The sequence below is a fragment of the Dasypus novemcinctus genome, chromosome 12, assembly GCF_030445035.2.
Source record: "Dasypus novemcinctus isolate mDasNov1 chromosome 12, mDasNov1.1.hap2, whole genome shotgun sequence".
NCBI lineage: Eukaryota > Metazoa > Chordata > Mammalia > Cingulata > Dasypodidae > Dasypus > Dasypus novemcinctus.
Window position 1 is genome coordinate 90,149,530 of NC_080684.1, and position 18,903 is coordinate 90,168,432.

At 39.9% G+C, this 18,903-nt stretch overlaps 1 non-coding gene across 1 annotated transcript; it reads right to left on the reverse strand.

The window, feature by feature from the left end:
* Window positions 1-8,592: 8,592 nt before the first annotated feature.
* On the reverse strand, window positions 8,593-8,696 carry LOC131280794 (small nucleolar RNA U13). The gene has a single exon (XR_009188467.1). It is a non-coding gene; the product is annotated as a small nucleolar RNA U13 (small nucleolar RNA).
* Window positions 8,697-18,903: the final 10,207 nt, after the last annotated feature.

Below are 18,903 nucleotides of genomic sequence, written 5' to 3' on the forward strand. Positions count from 1 at the left end.
CGTGCTACACGGGGTGTCCCCCGCGTAGGGGAGCCCCACGCGCAAGGAGTGCACCCATAAGGAGAGCCGCCCAGTGCGAAGGAGGGAGCAGCCTGCCGAGGAATGGCGCCGCCCACACTTCCCGTGCCGCTGAAGACAACAGAAGCGGACAAAGAAACAAGACGCAGCAAAAAGACACAGAAAACAGACAACCGGGGGAGGGGAGGGGAATTAAATAAATAAAAATAAATCTTAAAAAAAAAAAAAAAAAAAAAAATCAGCCTTTTCATCTTTAGCTTTTTTGGAACAAAACTAGGATGTAGAGGAAGTATACTTTTGCATACTTCTCTTTACTTTGTACTTTTCTTCATAGTTTTAATGTTCTATAATAACATCCAGTGGACCATATCCTTGGCTACTATGGGCAGGCTACCAACTGACTGAGCTGGATAACTTAAGGAAAATTACTTCCCTTTTTGGGACCATGACTGTGCCATTAACAAAGTGGAGAGTTGAACCTGCAGATCTAGCATGTGCCTGAACCCCCTTGCCCTAGAACAGAGTTAGTCAATCCATGGAACTTGATGCAGCCACTTTCCTCTCCTATGACCAGGACAGACAACACTAATCAATCATACTTTCCTTTCTGATTGAGCCCAGACTCAGCCTCATCGCCCCTTTCAACACATCACTATTAAAATGGAATCGGTACGCACGTAGAATGCCACTTGCCATCTCTTCTCTGAAACTATTCTGATTACCTTTCTCCCATCAAAGCATAATTGTGTGTGTTCACATCACTCTTCTCTCTAACTTTAAGGTGATGAGGTGAGACTCAGAGATCTCCGATGGTTCTTTGGGAGTGGGCAGTCTGTGTTATGCGTTCTAAGGCTGACCTTAAATTCTTATTGGAATAAAGATATTAATGACTAAACCTGACACATCATGTTATGCCTTTCAGACATGCCATCCTTTTCAGTTGGTTGTACAAAGTCTTGAAGTAGAGAACTGCTCAGTTTATTGTCATATCCTGAGCCAGGTGGACCTCACTGGGTTTTTAGAGTTGAGATTCTATTACCCAGAGTGGGAAATAACAGACAAGGCTTATGAACAAGACTTATTTTTTATCTGATATTGCTCCAGGTGAGTAGTAAAATAATCAGAAAAACTCTCTATATTAGGGAAATGAGACACTATATTTGACAGAAGAGCAAAGTCTGTGCTCATTTTCTTCTTTCCCATTGAGTGGAATAAAGCATATGGACAAAGGTCAGAAAAAGACCCAAGCAACAATGTTAAACATTCCTAATTTTCCTCACCAATGTGTTGTTCAAAATGTATATTTACATCAAAGTAGAGGTGAATTCGAAGAAAAAAATTATTTAAAAATGAATAATCACATTCCTAGAAGAGAACATTATTTTCAAAGATTAAGAAACTGCCATTGTATATTTTTGAAGCCAGATAAATAGCTCTAACTATCAGGGTTTTCTGTCTGGCCCAAGTGAGAAATCATGTTTCTGTGTTTAGGATACTGCAGACTATTGCTACAGGACCACTTGACTATCTTTTAATCAAGTCAAGTTTCTTAGAAAACCACATTACTTGATCTCCCAATAATTCTGAGTATTTTAGAAACCCCCATTTTACAAATGTAGAAACAGAGGCTCAGAGATTCCTAAGAATCATAGTTATTCTCTCTCTCTTCCCACATTGCCTAGGATATAGGAATCAAGCAACAACAGCAAAGCATGCAACTCATTCACTTAATTCTTCAAATATTTATTGAGTACCTACTACATGCCAGACATTGTTCTAATGTGATGGGGATACAGAGATGGACCAAAACCAATGCCTTTGTGGTGCTTATATTCTGTTGGGGGGGTTGGGAAGAGTGCTGCAGGCAGAGGGAACAGCAAAGACAAAGATAGGGGAGAGATGCTTTTTGGACCGTGCTAAAGAACATCAGGGTCACCAGTCCAGTTGAAGAGAAGTAAGTCAGAGAAAGCTGAACAGATCACGTTGGATTCTAAGTCGTCTGAGAAATCAATGCAAGCTTCTCAACATGGCAGTGATGTGATCTTACTTACAGTCGTGTGACATCTGGATTGTAGGGGGCAAAGGAGGAAGGAGAAAGACCAATTGTGAGGCTCTGATGGTGGTCCAGGTTAGAGATGGCAGTGGTTTAGATGCGCTTGGGAGCAGGGGAGATAGAGAGAAGTGGACGGATTGAGGATGTGTTCTGAGCCAAGCTGACAAGATTTGCTGAGAGATTAGATTTTGGGCTTGGGAGGAAAAGAAGCATCCGTGGAATCACAAACTCAAGGTTGGGAACTAGAGGAGGTGAAGCTGGGCAGCTGGGCAGGACCTCACTGAGAAGTCTTCTTCAAATGGAAGGTCTTCAGGTGTTCATTCAGTGGTCCCTTGGTAGGGATCCTTGAGGAATTTTAAACCAAGGAGGAAAAGCAATCCATTACCCTTTAGGAAAGACCATTCAGTGGCAATGTTTGGAATGGTTTAGAGTAAAGGGGAGAAGAGACAGTGAAATAACTTGGAAAGTTAATTGCTGAGTGGGGTTAAGATTATTAAGGCTTGAACCAAAACAACTGGCAGAGGGGATAGAGAGGAAAGGATACATTTGAGAAGTATTTGGGTGGAGGGAAATTCATTTAAAAACAGTGACTTAGATGCCGGGGGAGGAGAACACTAAAATTGTCCCCACCTTTTTAATATTGTAAAGTCTGAGAGGTACAAAAATCTCAGCAAATTCCATATTTTCTTTAAGAGTCAAACATATATAAATTAATGAACAATTATAATAGATCTATAAGCAAAATTGAACAAGGTTTTACAAGAGAATGAAGGCAAGATTTTTCTTTTTACATTGGGACCAGAATTTAAATTTATATTACAGATTTGAATTGCATGATTTACATTATTTAAATCTGGATACTATAAGTATAGCCATCATATACTGTGACATGTTGACAGTTCATCCTAATGTTTTGTTCCCTCTCAAGGGGTTGCCTTCAGGAGTTTATAGTCTTACTCTAATGATGCTGCCTACCGTTGTTTGGAACCTTTCAGTTCTTTTGGGAACAAGTTATTTTCTAATTCATGCTATGAATTGCATAAGAACGTTGAGTGTCATGACTTTATTTCCAATCTCTTTCTTCCTTAAGATTGCAACACCCAACCCAATTGCCCACTTTGTTTACATGACTTAGCTCCCAGTGATTGTGGCTGCTTCAGAAGGTCAAATCAATGCTCAAAGGGTTGGAACTTTTTCCACTGGAGATATGTAAGATAATGCACTGCAGGTTCTTAAAGCCGAATGGAACCACAGTGCTGCAATTTCCTCTCAGACACTGTGGTTCTTGCTGGATCAGAGCCTTTGGACACACTATTCTCTTTGCCTCCAGGCCTCTTCCTCCCTCTTACCTATATTTCTGCAACATGGCCTTCAGCATCAGCTCAGCTATCTCTTCCCCTGGAATTCACCCCCATCCTCTAGGACCAGGTCTTCCCTCCCACACTCTGCTGAACCCCGTGTACCCACATAGCATTGTAATGTTTTATTTTCTGCTTCCACCATTTGTCTGTGATTACTTAGAGAGTTGGGACCTCTTGTCTTTGAATCCCCACCATTTAGCAGAAAGCCTAGATGCTAAATAAATATTTGTTTAATAATTAAATAGGGGCCAGCCTAAGGATTGAAGCCACTTTAAATAAAAGCAGCACCAAAACAAAGTCCTTCCCAATATCTTTTGTACCAACTCATTGGCTAGCTAGAACTTTGTCACATGGCCACACATAACTGCAAGTGAGACAGAAATATGTAAATTTTTACATTCTGACCCTTAATGAAATAGAAGTTCTAAAGGAAGAAGGTGAACTTGGAAATGGTAAGCAACTGGCAGTCTCTGCTGTAAGACCTGGTACAAAGCAGGTAATTAGTTAAGGTTAGCTGCTGTTGTTTTTTGTTGCTGTAGTTTCTTGAATTATATCAATAAGAGTGCTTTTTAAAATAGTCTCCTATACGTCTGTGTGATCAATAAAATAATATAATCTATTTCAGAAGCTCACATGCCAGAGTTCATCCATATCTCCAAGAGAGCTACTACCCTGTCCAAGTTATCACCAAGAGTTTGAGGTCAGAATTTATGATTAGACAAGAAACCAGTAAGACCTGGTGCCTAAAGAGATCAGCCCCAAAAGGAGAGCTGGTTCTGACTCAACCAGAGGAGAGGCTGTATGGTTCTTGTGGCATCTGTATAGTAGGAGTTTTGTTTTAAAGAAATGCTGACACTTCTCTTGTCTCATGATGACTCTGAGAGCAAGGTAGGACTGCGATGGTTCTTTCAATTAATGGTGGAAAACCTGAGATTACCAAGGTGAGAGTTGTGCAAAGTCAGAACTACTTGTTCTATACTTGGGGCTCAATACTTTGGGTCACTCTGTCCTGCCTGGAGAGTTTTGGAGACCAATGTAATTAATAATACTCTGTGAGCATACTTCTCTAACTTCAGTCGGTCAATATATTTCTTTTAATTCATTCTAATTCTCAAGACTTACATATATTTTTACACTAATAATTTAAAATGCGTCCCAAATAAAAGAAACAGAAAGGAGATTTCAGGGAATTTGCTCATCTGACCATTATGCAAACATACTTTATGTGGCTCTATCAGCCATATCTTATGCATTTTAAAAAGTTAATTGAATTTCAACTGATATCCTTTGGATTCCTTTACGAGATATTAAGCTCATCTATGTCCTTGCCTTTCATCTAAAGAAACTCATTCTAACTTTTAAGAGGATCATGTCATTTTTGGACATAAGTGAATAAGCCTCACAACTCCCATTTCTACCCACAGCAAATGCCCTTGAGGTTAGAGCTTGATGGTTAAACACAAAAGGTCCTAATGCCCTAAGATTCCACAGATGCCTATTGAATTACCAGGATGCCCACAGACTACAAATACTTAACAAAAGGGGTCTCTCCTGCCTGAAGTCCCCCACCCTTTCACCCCCACAACAACCAAAAGAGAAAATAAAACTTCAAACAGTGCACCTGGCTGTGATCTTTTCTACTTGAACTAATTGCTATTTGCAGTGGCATAAGGTTGCAGAGCAGGCGAGGAGGAGGAGACTCCTCCGGCTAATAATGGAGTATCAAACCACAAAATGATTTCATACAGTTGGTTGTTCCATTCCAGAGAAGCCAACATCTTACATTAATTTTCAGTTGCAGGAAATACAATTCTCATATGCTCCAAAAAGAAATACATTACTAACAAGGTACAGGAATTAATTTTCAAAATGCCTTTAATGCAAAAGCAGGCAAAGTTTCAAATTGCTTGAGAGTGTCAGCATGACTTTTATAGATGTCTAAAAATCACTCAGTTTCTGAACTATTAAAAAACATTAATGTACTTTTTAAAAGAGGAAAACTTTACTTTTTATCTTCAATTACAATTTTAATTATGCTTTTATGTTCTTAATTATTTGCTTAATGTCTGTCTTACCAATTAGATGGTGCATGTTATGTGGACAGGGACGTTATCTATTTTTGCTCATTACCATATTCTCAATATTCAGCAGAGTGTCCGGCTCACAGCAGGTGTGTGTTAGGGTTCTCCAGAAAAACAGAACTCACAGGATATCATGGGGATTGGCAAATCCAAATTCTGTAAGGCAGGCCGCGAGTTGGAAACTTGGATAAAGGTGAAGCTGAATTCCTCAGGAGAAGCTGGCTGACTGAAGAAGAGACAAAAATTCTTTCTCACTTCTGAAATCCTCAGTTCTAATTTGAAGATTTCCAACTGATTGGATGAGGAGACTCCTCTCATTGCTGAGTGTATTCTCATTTGTTGATTGTAGATGCAGTCATCTGAATATAGATGCAAAACCTTATAGTAGTAAATGGGCCAATGCTTGTTTGATCACACAACTGGACACCATAACCTAGCCAAATTGACATGTGATATGAACCATCACGAGCTGTTCAATAAATCTTTTTTGATTGTGCAAATAAATGAAATCCCAAGGCTATAGACATTTAAAAAAAAGTTGCCATAAAATCCTGCCATCAAATTATCAAAAGGGAAGTGTCAGAAGGAAGGGGAAGGTTATAGAATTCTAGAAATTTTAATATTTATAGAATGCCTTATTGAAGGCATTGATGATAATATTAATCACTAATGGTGATTGCTAGTAGCAGTAGTAATAATGTAGTGAAGGCATGACCTTGAACAATTAATATGTGTATTAGTCAGCCAACGGGGTGTTGATGCAAAACACCAGAAATCGGTTGGTTTTTATAAAGGGTGTTTATTTGGGCTAGGAGCTTACAGATAACAGGCCATAAAGCGTAAGTTACTTCCTTCACCAAAGTCTATTTTCATGTGGTGGAACAAGATGACTACCAACATCTGCCAGGGTTCAGGCTTCCTGGGTTCCTCTCTTTCCAGATCTTGCTTCTCCCCAGGCTCAGGTCTTCTGTTTTCTTCACAAGGTCAGCTGTAGACTATCAGGTGAATGGCTCTCTTCTCAGGTTTTCTGCCATGTCTAAGGCGCTACTTCTATTCCTCTGTATTCTTCTCCTGACTCAAGTCCTCTCTTCCCAGGGCTTACTTCTCTTTCTTCTGTGTGCTTACTTCCCTGGGGCTCCAGCTCAAGACTCCAGCATCAAACTCCAAATCAAAACTCCAACATGAAAATCTCCAACTCTGTCCTTTGCCATGTATTTTATCTGTGAGTCCCCACCCACCAAGGAGTGAGGACTCAATGCCCTACTGATGTGGCCCAATCAAAACCCTAATCATAATTTAATCACACCCAAGTACAGACCAGTTTACGAGCATAATCCAATATTTATTTTTGGAGTTCATAACTATATCAAACTGCTACAATAAGTCCAAGTGTTGGGCTTAGCGCTTTGCCTGAATAACAATTATTATTCTTATGGCTTCCTTATGGGGTAGTTGTTATTATCGTTGTCACTTTCCAGATGAGAAAATTGAGACAAATACATTAAATAACCTGCTCAAGGTCATATAGCTAGAAAGTAACAAAGTAGGAATTAAACCAACATTATCTACAAAGAAACTTGCCTTTGTGGTAGTAGGCATGGTGGTAGACAGCATAGTTTGACTTTCGAAACATCCATTCCCAGCCACCTTCTACCTGACCTCCCTCTCCTAAGAGACTGGAAAGCTAAACATGTTTTTCATTAATTCATTCAACATTATGGTAAACACTTTGGGGCTGAATTTCTCAAAATGCCCTCTTGTTGGCAGTTGGAAGTGACTTGATACTTTCTGAGGCAAATATGATGACCTATATTTATTCCTTTTCTTCCCCCCTAAATTTGAAGTATAAAATAATTGTGGTTTTCTTAGGGATTCCATCATGTTTTTATTTTTGTATTTTTTTAATTAACCATCACGTTTTTATTTTTTTTATTTTTTGTCTTTATTTATTTTTTTAATGTTACATTAAAAAAATATGAGGTCCCCATATACCCCCAACCCCCTCACCCACTCCTCTGCCCATAACAACAACCTCCTCCATCATCATGAGACATTCATTGCATTTGGTGAATACATCTCTGAGCACCACTGCACCTCATGGTCAATGGTCCACACCATAGCCCACACTCTCCCACAGTCCACCCAGTGGGTCATGCGAGGACATACAATGTCTGTTAACTGTCCCTGCAGCACCACCCAGGACAACTCCAACCCCCAAAAATGCCCCCACATCACATCTCTTCCTCCCACTCCCTACCCCCAGCAGCTATCGTGGTCACTTTCTCCACACCAATGCCACATTTTCTTCGATTACTAAATCACAATAGTTCATGAATAGAATATCAGTAAGTCCACTCTAATCCATACTCTATTCCTCCATCCTGTGGACCCTAGAATGGCCATGTTCACTCCACATCTATACCAAGAGGGGGCTTAGATTCCACATGGATGCTGGATGCAATTCTCCTGCTTTCAGTTGTAGGCACTCTTGGCTCCCTGGTGTGGTGGTTGACCTTCTTCAACTCCATGTTATCTGAGTGGGGTAAGTCCAATAAACCAGAGTGTAGGAGTTGCAAGTCTGTTGAGGCTCAGGGCCTGGCTATCACATGGTCAGTCCAGAGATTCAGGTCCCCTGGGTATACATTAAACCCTAGCACCACCTATAGTTCTGGTAAAAGTAACAGGAGAGGCTTGTGGACAAAGATCACATCTGAGTCCAGCTTCATCACACAGAAACACAGACTCCAAAGTAGGGCCAAATGACATGGCACTGAACTCCATCTGCCATGACCATAGAACTGTGGGTCTCTGTAACCCTCAGAAGAACCAATACCTGGGGTTGTATCTACTTTATCTGTCTCTGGGACTCTGCTCAGGTCACATAAGGGCAACCCTTCTGATAACCTCCTGGCTCTTTTTGGAGACTCATAGCCATATAAATTCATTTGTCCTTTCCATTTCCCCCTTTTATTCAGGTCAAAAAGCATTTTTAACTCTGGTACCATCATGTTTTTAAATGTTGCTTTTGCTAATGTTCACTTAACTTGGGTGGGTTTTTTTTTCTTTTTTCTTTTTTTCATGTCAGACAGTTAATGTGCTGATGTCATAACAAGTTTTGAGGAAGGAACATTTCACACAACCATGTGAACACCCATTCATCATGCTTATAAACCACAAATGGATAACACATATGTTTTCACTTCATTTGTGTATTACTCTTTACGTTCGTTAAGTTCTCAGTTTTCACCATCATTGTATTACGAAAATTTACAAATTTCATAATTTATCAGAGGCTCAAAGTTGATTTGCTTGTGGCTACTCTCTAAGCCAAATTCAGCATGTAGATGCATTGCCTTCCCCTCAGCATGGGACATGAATCCCAGGGATGAGCCTCCCTGGCACTGAGGGATTACTATCAAGCACTGGCTGGTGCTGCAACAAGAAAAAGACCTTGAATACAAGAGGAAAATGGTAAAGACAAATGAGTTTATATGGCTAAGAGATTTAGAAATAAGTTGAGAGGTCATCAGAGGGGTCCTACTGACACACATCTCAGCAGGCCAAGGGCGGATGCAAACCTGGGTGGTGGTGCTCCTGGGGGCTGTGGAGATGCCAAGGTTCTCTGGTCATGGTGGATGGTTCTGGGGTTCAGTACCTTGCCAGTGGGCCCTACTTTGGAATTTGTGCTCCTGAGTGTGATGGAGTTGGACTCAGATGTGACCTTTCTGTGCATGCCTCTTCTGTCACTTTTACTGAACCTGTGGTTGGAGCTGGGGTTGGTGTGTGCTCAGAAGACTTGAATCTTTGGACTATCTATGTGCCAGTTGAGCCCTGAGCCTCAGTAGAGTAGCAGCACCTACTCTCTGGTTCATTGGACTTATCCAGGTCAGCTAACAGGAGGTGAGGATGGCCAACCAACACAACAGGGAACCAAGAGAGTCTACAGCCGCAGGCAGGAGAATACCATCTATCAGCCATGTGGGATCTAAACTCCCTCTTGATTTAGAGGTTAAGTGGACATTGTCATCCTTGGATTCTCAGGATGTAGGAATAAAATATGGATTAGAGTGGATTTACTAGTCTATTATGACTCTAGCAATGGAAGAAATTATATCATTGATGTGGAGAAAGTGGCCACTGGAGTTGCTGAAGGCAGGGAGAGGGAAAAGGAGGTGTGATATGGGGGCATTTTCAGGACTTCGAGTTGTCTTAAATGACATTGCAGCAACAGAGGCAGGACATTATATATCCTGCCATAACCCACTGAATGGACTAGGAGAAGGTGTTAATTACAATATAAACCATAATCCATGCTGTGTAGCAGTGCTCCAACATGTACTCATCAAATGCAATGAAAGTACCACACTAATGAAAGAAGTTGTTGGTGTGGGAAAAGTGCGGGTGGATGGGGAGTGGGGCATATGGGAACTTCCTTTATATATTTAAGGTAAGATTTTTTGTGTGATCTATGTATCTTTTAAAAATAAATTAAAAATACGTTTTAAAAAACATGTCCAGGGGAAACGGACTTGGCCCAGTGGTTAGGGCATCTGTCTACCACATGGGAGGTCCACGGTTCAAACCCGGGGCTTCCTTGACCCGTGTGGAGCTGGCCCATGTGCAGTGCTGATGCACACAAGGAGTGCTGTGCCACACAGGGGTGTCCCCCGCGTAGGGGAGCCTCACGCGCAAGGAGTGCACCCTGTAAGGAGAGCCGCTCAGCGCGAAAGAAAGTGCAGCCTGCCCAGGAATGGTGCCGCCCACACTTCCTGTGCTGCTGAGGAGAACAGAAGCGGACAAAGAAACAAGACGCAGTAAACAGACACAGAGAACAGACAACTGGAGGCGGGGTGGGGTGGGGGGGCGTGGAATTAAATAAATAAATAAATCTTTAAAAAAAAACATGTCCATAGACAATAAAAATAAAAAATAAAAAGAGGAATTAGGAGTCAAAAAAAAAAAAAGGTGATTTGCTGGAGCATAATGTTAGGGATGGAAATAGGTACCTAATTACTACAGCTCCCAGTAATGTTATAACATAAACAAGAATAGGCTTCATGTGTAAATGTGAATGTGTTTGTGCTGGGACAAGTGGATCTGTGTGCTAATGTGATAAGTTTTTGACAGCCTCAGTATGTACATGAAAAATCAAAATCTGAAGTTGTATTTTACTATAGGCAAATTATATCTAAACAACTTTGACATTAGAATTAAATAAATATATGAATAAATAAATGAATGAATGAGTGAATATCTGAAAGTTAGATCATTTTACTCTTTAGTATTCACAGTATTATCTGTTTTGAAACTTTGTAGAATAGGAACATAAAATCAACCACACTTTCACTTTTTTTTTAAAACAAGGCTCAGAAATATAATTGCTAAACACTTGTGTTTCTTCAGAAATAGCACAAAATAATTCTTTTCAACACAAAGCTGATGAATGAGTTAAGGCAGTGAAGAGATCCAAGCTATTAAAGCATCATCCAAATTCATAGTTTTTGAAGCAAAACAGTTTTTAATCACACTATTGCCAAGAGGATTATAGGGCTGCCCCTATGTTAACAAGAACTATTATGCTCTGAGAAAACTAAAGATGGGGCAGTGGCAAGACTCTTTCATCCAATGATAGTTCAGATTTTTTTTATTAGGGACCGTGCCCAATGGAGAGAAGTTACTATTGCTTTATTGTTGGATGAATCTACTGATGTGCAGAGTATGAATCAGTTCTTAGCCTTCGTGCGTGACACATATGAGGGGAAAGTGCAAGACAACATCTTGTTCCATTTAATTACTTAAAACCTCTTCCACAGGAGAAGATACTTTTCACGCAATTAACAATTATTTTGTGATCCATGTGTAGGCTAGAATTAGTCAGGATGGTATTACTATGCAAATAAGAGTGCTTACACTGAATGCTGGCTCATACACTGCTTGACTGAAAGAGATCTGGCTGAAACAACTCCAAAGAACACTAGTGGCATTGTGCTCCAAAGGAATAAAGTCCACAGTGCCCCCTGGAGTTGTGCGACAGGGAGGCCCCAACATTATGCTCTGGACTCAGGGTTGAAAGAAATGGTGAAAATTTTAGGTAGAAGCAGCCTGCAGCTAGAGGGTCGGTCACTTCTGTATTCTTTGTTAAGAACTGAGCAGTGAGTAATAATATTGCTTTTTGGCACTGGGGTATGCTGGCTTTTGAGGGGAAATGAATTCTCATAATTTTTTTCAAATGAAGGATGACACTAAAATATCACTTAAAAAATTGTTTCAAATGGCTTGCTCAAGTGGACTACCTCAACAACATATCCTCCATATCAGACCCCAAATGTTGGGCCTTCCAGTGATGAGGATTATATATTAGGATTACTTAAGAAAACAAAGCTGTGGTGCCAACACGTCAATTGCTGGGAATTTGATTCATTCTCAATGCTTGACAATTTTTTTTCACTTGTTGAAGCTACTCACTGATAATATATTATTGGTTATATTTTAAAACCAGGCCTAAGTACTCCAACATATCATGAAGAAATACTGTCCAGAGCAGAAGACAACCAATGCATTAGGAATTCACTGACCAATGCCTCCTGTATTAGGCAGCCAAAAGGGGTGCTGATGTAAAGTACCAGAAATCTGTTGGTTTTTCTAAAGGGTATTTATTTGGGGTAGAAGCTTACAGTCACAAGGGCCTGAAGAGTCCAACTCAAGGTACCATAAGAGGTACTGCCTCACCCAAAGTCATTTGCATGCTTTGAAGCAAGATGGCGGGCAATGTCTGTGAGAGTTCAGCCTTTGTTCTTCCTCTTAAGGCTCCATGGTCCCACCTTCTTCTGATCTTAACTGTAGGCTTGTGTAAGGCTCATCTCTCAGGGCTTCTCAGCTGCTCTGTTCTCTTCAGCTGCAAACTATCAGGCTCATCTCTCTTCTTGGGGCCTCTGCTCGGTCTATGGAGCTGTCTCTCTTCCTCTGTGTTCTCTGTGTATCTACTTCTGTGCTCTTGATTGAGTGTCTGTCTATATAGCCCACTAAGGGGATGGGAACTCAACTCTAAGTCACCTTAATGATGTGGTTGAATCAAAGCCCTAATCTTAAAATAATTTAATCAAAACATCTCAGGTGAATCTAATTCAATCAGGTACCATGCCCAGAGGAACAGACCAGTTTACAAATACAATCAATATCTCTTTTTGGAATTCATAAATAATATCAAACTGCCGCACCTCCTAAGTTGAAATATGCAATTTCCAGCTTTGGGATGAGGTACGTTCATCAATTGGAAATCGAAAACTACTAAATACTTGCTGCATTCCAAAGCATCTTCCTCTATGCTTGAACAAACATGTAAACATATATAAATACACATTCATGTATTTTCCTTTCTTTCCCATTCTTTTATTAGGAAGAAAAAAGTAATAAAACATACATTTTATTTTGCAATTTGCTGTTTATTACCCAAAAATATATGATGGGTAACCCTCCAAGTCAATAGATAAAAAATTTCTTTAGAATATTCTAACTTTGTAAATAAAGTAAAATAAAGAAACCAACTAAATTTGAAGTTTATTTCAGATAAGACTTGCAAATGCATCCCTCATTAATATGACAAGATTCTACTATTAATTTTGGAATTTTATGTAGTAGCTGATCATTTAAAAATTTTCACAAATCTTTTTAATAACTTCATTGAGGTTTAATTGGCATACAACAATCTGCAAATATTTAAAGTGTAGATTTTGATAAGAGCTGACATATTAATACACCTGTGAAATCATCTCCAAGTCAAGATAATGAATATATATCTATTATCCCCAAGATTTCTCTCATGCTCCTGTATAATCTCTTCCTGCAGCCCTCCAAACTCTCAATCCCCAATAATACACTCCCATTCCCAGGAAACTACTGATTTGTTTTCTTCACTATAGCAGGTTTGTTAACATTTTAAAAATTTTTTCTGAATAGTATCATATGGCAGGTACTCTTTTTTGGCCTGGATTTTTTTATTCAGTGTAATTATTCTGAGATTTATCCATGTTGCTGTGTGTATCATTTTTATTGTAGTGACATGGTGTTTTATATGTATATACCACAATTTGTTTTTCCATTCACCTGTTGATGGCTATTTGAATTGTTTCTAGTTTTGGGCAATTACAAAATTATCTAAAGTTATACCATTTTACTTTCCCTTACACTAGCAGTTGTGTGGGAGTTCCATTTCCTTCATATCCTCTCTAATACTTAGTATGATCAGTCTTTTTAATTTTAGAAATTCTAATTGGGATTTAGTGATATCTCACTATGGTTTTAATGTGCTTTCTGTAATAACTAATGAGGTTGAGTATCTTTTCCATCTGCACACTTTGGTGACATGATGGTTCAAATCTTTGACCCATTTTCCCCCTTTCATAATTTATTTTTTGATACATATTTTTATTTTTAAAGAAGCTTTAGATTACATAAATGGATTCCCATATACCCCCTCCCCTCCCACACTTTCCCCCATTAATAACATCTTTCATTAGTATGGTATATTGTTACAATTTATTAACACATATTGAAGCATTCCTAATAAACAAGGACTATAGTTTACATTATACCTTATACTTTGCACCAAGCAATTTATAGGTTTTGACAAAATGTACAATGACCTGTATTTGTCATTGCAATGTCATGCAGAACAATTCCAATCCCCCAAATACCCCATGTTACACCTATTCTTCCCTCTCCCTCTCCTTAGAACCTCTGGTAGCCACTGCCATTTGTATCAGTGATATAAGTTCTTCCATTGCTAGAACAATATTAAATCTATTTTAGTCTATGGTTGCATTCCCCTCTTATGATTGTTGATTGTTCAATCTTGAGGATTTGGGGATGGTGATGCCTACTCTGTTTCTGATTGAGAGGGGGCTTAGATCCCATGGGGCAGGTGGATGGAACTGTTTTGCTTGCAGTTGTATACTCTGGTTGTTTTTGGATCGGTGTTGTCCATCATCATCCTTTTGTTAGTTGTTCTGGGCAAGTCCAATGAACTGGAAAGTAGGTGTTACAACTCTGCTGAGAGTCAGGGCTCAACCATCATATGAACAGACCAAAGAATAAGTTCTGGGACATATATTTAAAGGGTATAGTGCTAATTAGAGGTTCAAATAGAAGGGCAGAAGAGCCATGTGTAGGGAAATTACAATTGAGTCTAACTCTCCTACCTTGGGGAGCATATATTTCAAAGTAAAGCCACTGACAAGATGCAGAATTGCTGAGGTTGTCTGCCTTCCCTATAGTGTCTAGATGATTCCAGACCCTCAGGAGCCCTGCATTTGACTCAGTTTTTAATGTGCTCCTTATTTTTTTATGGAGTTTTGAGAGTTCTTCATATGTTTTGGATATAGGTTTTTTCAATTAGATAAGTGATTTGTAAATATTGTCTCTCAGGCTATGCCTTGTCTTTTCATTTTCTTAACAGTATCTTTTAAAGAGCCAAAGTTCTTAATTTTGATGATATCCAATTTACCAAGTTTTCTTTCATGCATTGGGCTAATGGTGTCATATCTAAGAAATTTTTGCCTAATCCAAGGTCACAAAAGTTTTCTCCTATGTTTTCTTATAAAAGTTTTTTTTAAAGTCTAAAGTTAACATTTTGAGTTAATTTTTGAGTTAATTTTTTTAATATTGTACAAAATTCTTCTCTTTGTTTTAAACTGCATGTGGATATCCAACTATTTCAGTGCTATTTCTTGGAAAAATTATTCTTCATTCACTGAATTGCCTTTGTAGCTCTTTCAAAAGTAAATTGTCCATATGTATTGGTTCTATTTCTAAACATGCCATTCTATTCTGTTGATCTTTTTTTCTGTCTTTACCCTAATAAAAAACTGTCTTTATAACTGTATTTTTATTTTTAAAAAATCTTGAAATCAGGTAGTTCTAGTTCTACCTTGGTTCACTTTTTCAGAGTTGTTTCAGTTATTCTAGGTTCTTTGTGTTCCCATATAAATTTAGAACCATCTTTTCAGTTTCTACAAAAAAAAAATGCCTAGAGTTTCTTCGTGAGAAGGTTTTTGTTTACAAATTTAATACTTTAATAGGTATTGGACCATTCTACTTGTGTGAGTTTGGGTAGGTTGTGTTTTCAAATAATTTGTTCTTGGCATTATTTCTGTTGCCCTTCACTCCTTTGCAAAAAATAAACAAATCAACCATATTTCCACTGGTTTACTTTTCCTTCTTCCTTTTTTTTTAAAGATTTATTTATTTATTTATTTATTTCTCCCACTCCCCCCGCCCCACCCCGGTTGTCTGCTCTCTGTGTCTATTTACTGCATATTCTTTGTCCGCTTCTGTTGTTGTCAGTGGCACTGGGAATCTATGTCTCATTTTGTTGCATCATCTTGTTGCGTCAGCTCTCCGTGTGTGCGGCACCATTCCTGGGCAGGCTGCACTTTCTTTTGCACTGGGCAGCTTTCCTTACGGAGCGCACTCCTTGCGCGTGGGGCTCCCCTATGCGGGGGACATCCCTATGCGGGGGACACCCCTGCGTCGCAGGTCACTCCTTGTGCGCATCAACACTGCGCATGGGCCAGTTCCACACGGGTCAAGGAGGCCCGGGGTTTGAACCATGGACCTCCCATGTGGTAGGTGGACACCCTAACCACTGGGCCAAGTCCGCCAACTCCTTCTTCCTTTAACATCTCTTACAGTAAGGACCTTCTGGTAAGGAATTTTTTTTCACCTTTTGTATGGTGAAAAAAACTTTATTCCACTTTCATTTTGAATGATTTCTTAATTAGGTATAGGATAAAGACTTAATTTTGTGAGGCTTTTACAGTACTTTAAAACTATTATTCCACTATCCTTTTCTTTGTAGTGTTACCAACAATAAATCTGCAGTCATACTTACTATTATTTTCTGAATGTAATATGTCTTTTCTCTGGCTGCTTTTAAGGTGTTCTCTTATCACTAGTTTGGAGCAATTTGATTTTAATATACCTTGGAATAGTTTTCAATTTTCATGTATTTGGGGTTTGTTAAGCTTCTGGGATCCATGAGTTTATAGTTTTCCAAAATTTGGGAAAAATTAGTCATTATTTTTTCAAATACATTGTCCTCTCCTTCAGGGACTCTAATTACATATATATTTGGAGGCTTGACATTGCTCCACAGTTTAGTAATGCTCTTTACAATTTTAAAAATCTTTTTTTCTCTCTGTTCTTCATTTAAAATGGTTTCTATTGTTATGTCTTCGAGCCCACTAGTTTTTTTTCTTCTTCCATGTCTAATGTGCTCTTTTTTTCCTTTTCTTTTTTTTTGTCTTTATTTATTTTTTTAATATTACATTAAAAAAATATTGGGTCCCCATATACCCCCACCCTCTTCACCCCACTCCTCCCCCCATACCAACAATCTCCTCCATCATCATGAGACATTCATTGCATTTGGTGAATACATCTTGAGCACCGCTGCACCTCATGGTCAATGGTCCACATCATAGCCCACAGTCTCCCACGTTCCATCCACTGGGCCATGGGAGGACATACAATGTCTGGTAACTGTCCCTGCAGCATCACCCAGGACAACTTCAAATCCCGAAAACATCCCCACACCCCATCTCCATCTCTTCCTCCCATTCCCCACACCCAGCAGCCACCATGGCCACTTTCTCCACACCAATGCCACATCTTCTTCAATTACCTATCACAATAGTTCATGAATAGAACATCAGTAAGTCCACTCTCATCCATATTCTATTCCTCCATCCTGTGGACCCTGGAATGGTTGTGTTCACTCCACATCTTTATCAAGAGGGGGCTTAGATTCCACATGGGTGCTGGATGCAATCCTTCTGCTCTCACTTGTAGGCATTCTTGGCTCCATGGTGTGGTGGTTGACCTTCTTCAACTCCATGTTAGCTGAATGGGGTAGGTCCAATAATCCAGAGTGTAGGAGCTGAAGTCTGTTGAGGCTCAGGGCCTGGCTATCTTATGGTCAGTTCAGAGATTCAGATCCCCTGGGTATATATTAAACCCCAGCACCAACCACAGTTCTGGTAAAAGTAACAGGAGAGGCTTGTGAAAAAAGATCACATCTGAATCCAGCTCCATCACACAGAAACACAAAATCCAAAGAAGGGCCAACTGACATGGCACTGAACTCCATCTGCCATGACCATCGAACTTGTGGGTCTCTGTAGCCCTCAGAAGAACCAATACCTGGGTTGTATCTACTTTATCTGTCTCTGGGACTCTGCTGAGGTGTGCGTAAGGGCAACCCCTCTGATAAACTCCTGGCTCTTTTTGGAGACTCATAGCCATATAAAATCATTTGTCCTTTCCATTTCCCCCTTGATTCAGGTCAAAAAGCATTTTTAACTCCTGGTATTATATGTAGACTGGGATATTCTGCTGGTCCGAGTTGACCCTTTTATTCAAGGTCATTTTCTAGTTACATCATCAGCTGGTACTTGGTAGTAATCCCTTTGTGCCAGGGAGGCTCATCCCGGGAGTCATGTCCCATGCTGTGGGGAAGGCAACGCATTTACATGCTGAGTTTGGCTTCGAGACTGGCCACATTTGAGCAACACGGAGGCTCTCAGGAGGTAACTCTTAGGCACCCTGAAGCTCTAAGCCTTGTTCTTATTTCAGGTGCACAGGCTCACAGGCATAGTCATTTGTGTCAAGAGCTCATTGTTGGACCTTCATTCTTTTTCGGTTGTTGCTGTTGAACTTGGGGGATTGTTGCTGTTCCTTTGGGGACTGTGATAGAGCTCCCCTGGCTAGGAATTCAGCGCTCCCTCAGTTGTTGGTTTTAATTGTATCCACTATGAAAATATCCAAACATTTTTATGTACCCTGGATTTATGCCCTGTAGAACTCCCTGCCAACCATGTGTCCCCTGTCAATAACATCCCACACCAGTATTCCTCCACTGTCATTGTTGAACCTCTCTGTGATCCAAAACTTCCTGAAAAGTGAAGCCCAATATATTGCCAGGTTCCCTTAATAGTAAAATGGAATATAGTGATGAGTTTAAAGGTTAGATATAGAATACATATTAATATGGAAAAATTATGGTAAAAATAAATTGGGGTATCAAAAAATTTAAAGGGAAATGGACTTTGGCCCAGTGGTTAGGGCATCCATCTACCATATGGGAGGTCCGCGGTTCAAACCCTGGGCCTCCTTGACCCGTGTGGAGCTGGCCATGCGCAGTGCTGACGCGCACAAGGAGTGCCGTGCCACACAAGGGTGTCCCCCGCGTGGGGGAACCCCACGCGCAAGGAGTGCGCCTGTGAGGAAAGCTGCCCAGCGTGAAAAGAAAGTGCAGCCTGCCCAGGAATGGCACCGCCCACACTTCCCGTGCGGCTGATGACAACAGAAGCGGACAAAGAAACAAGACGCAGCA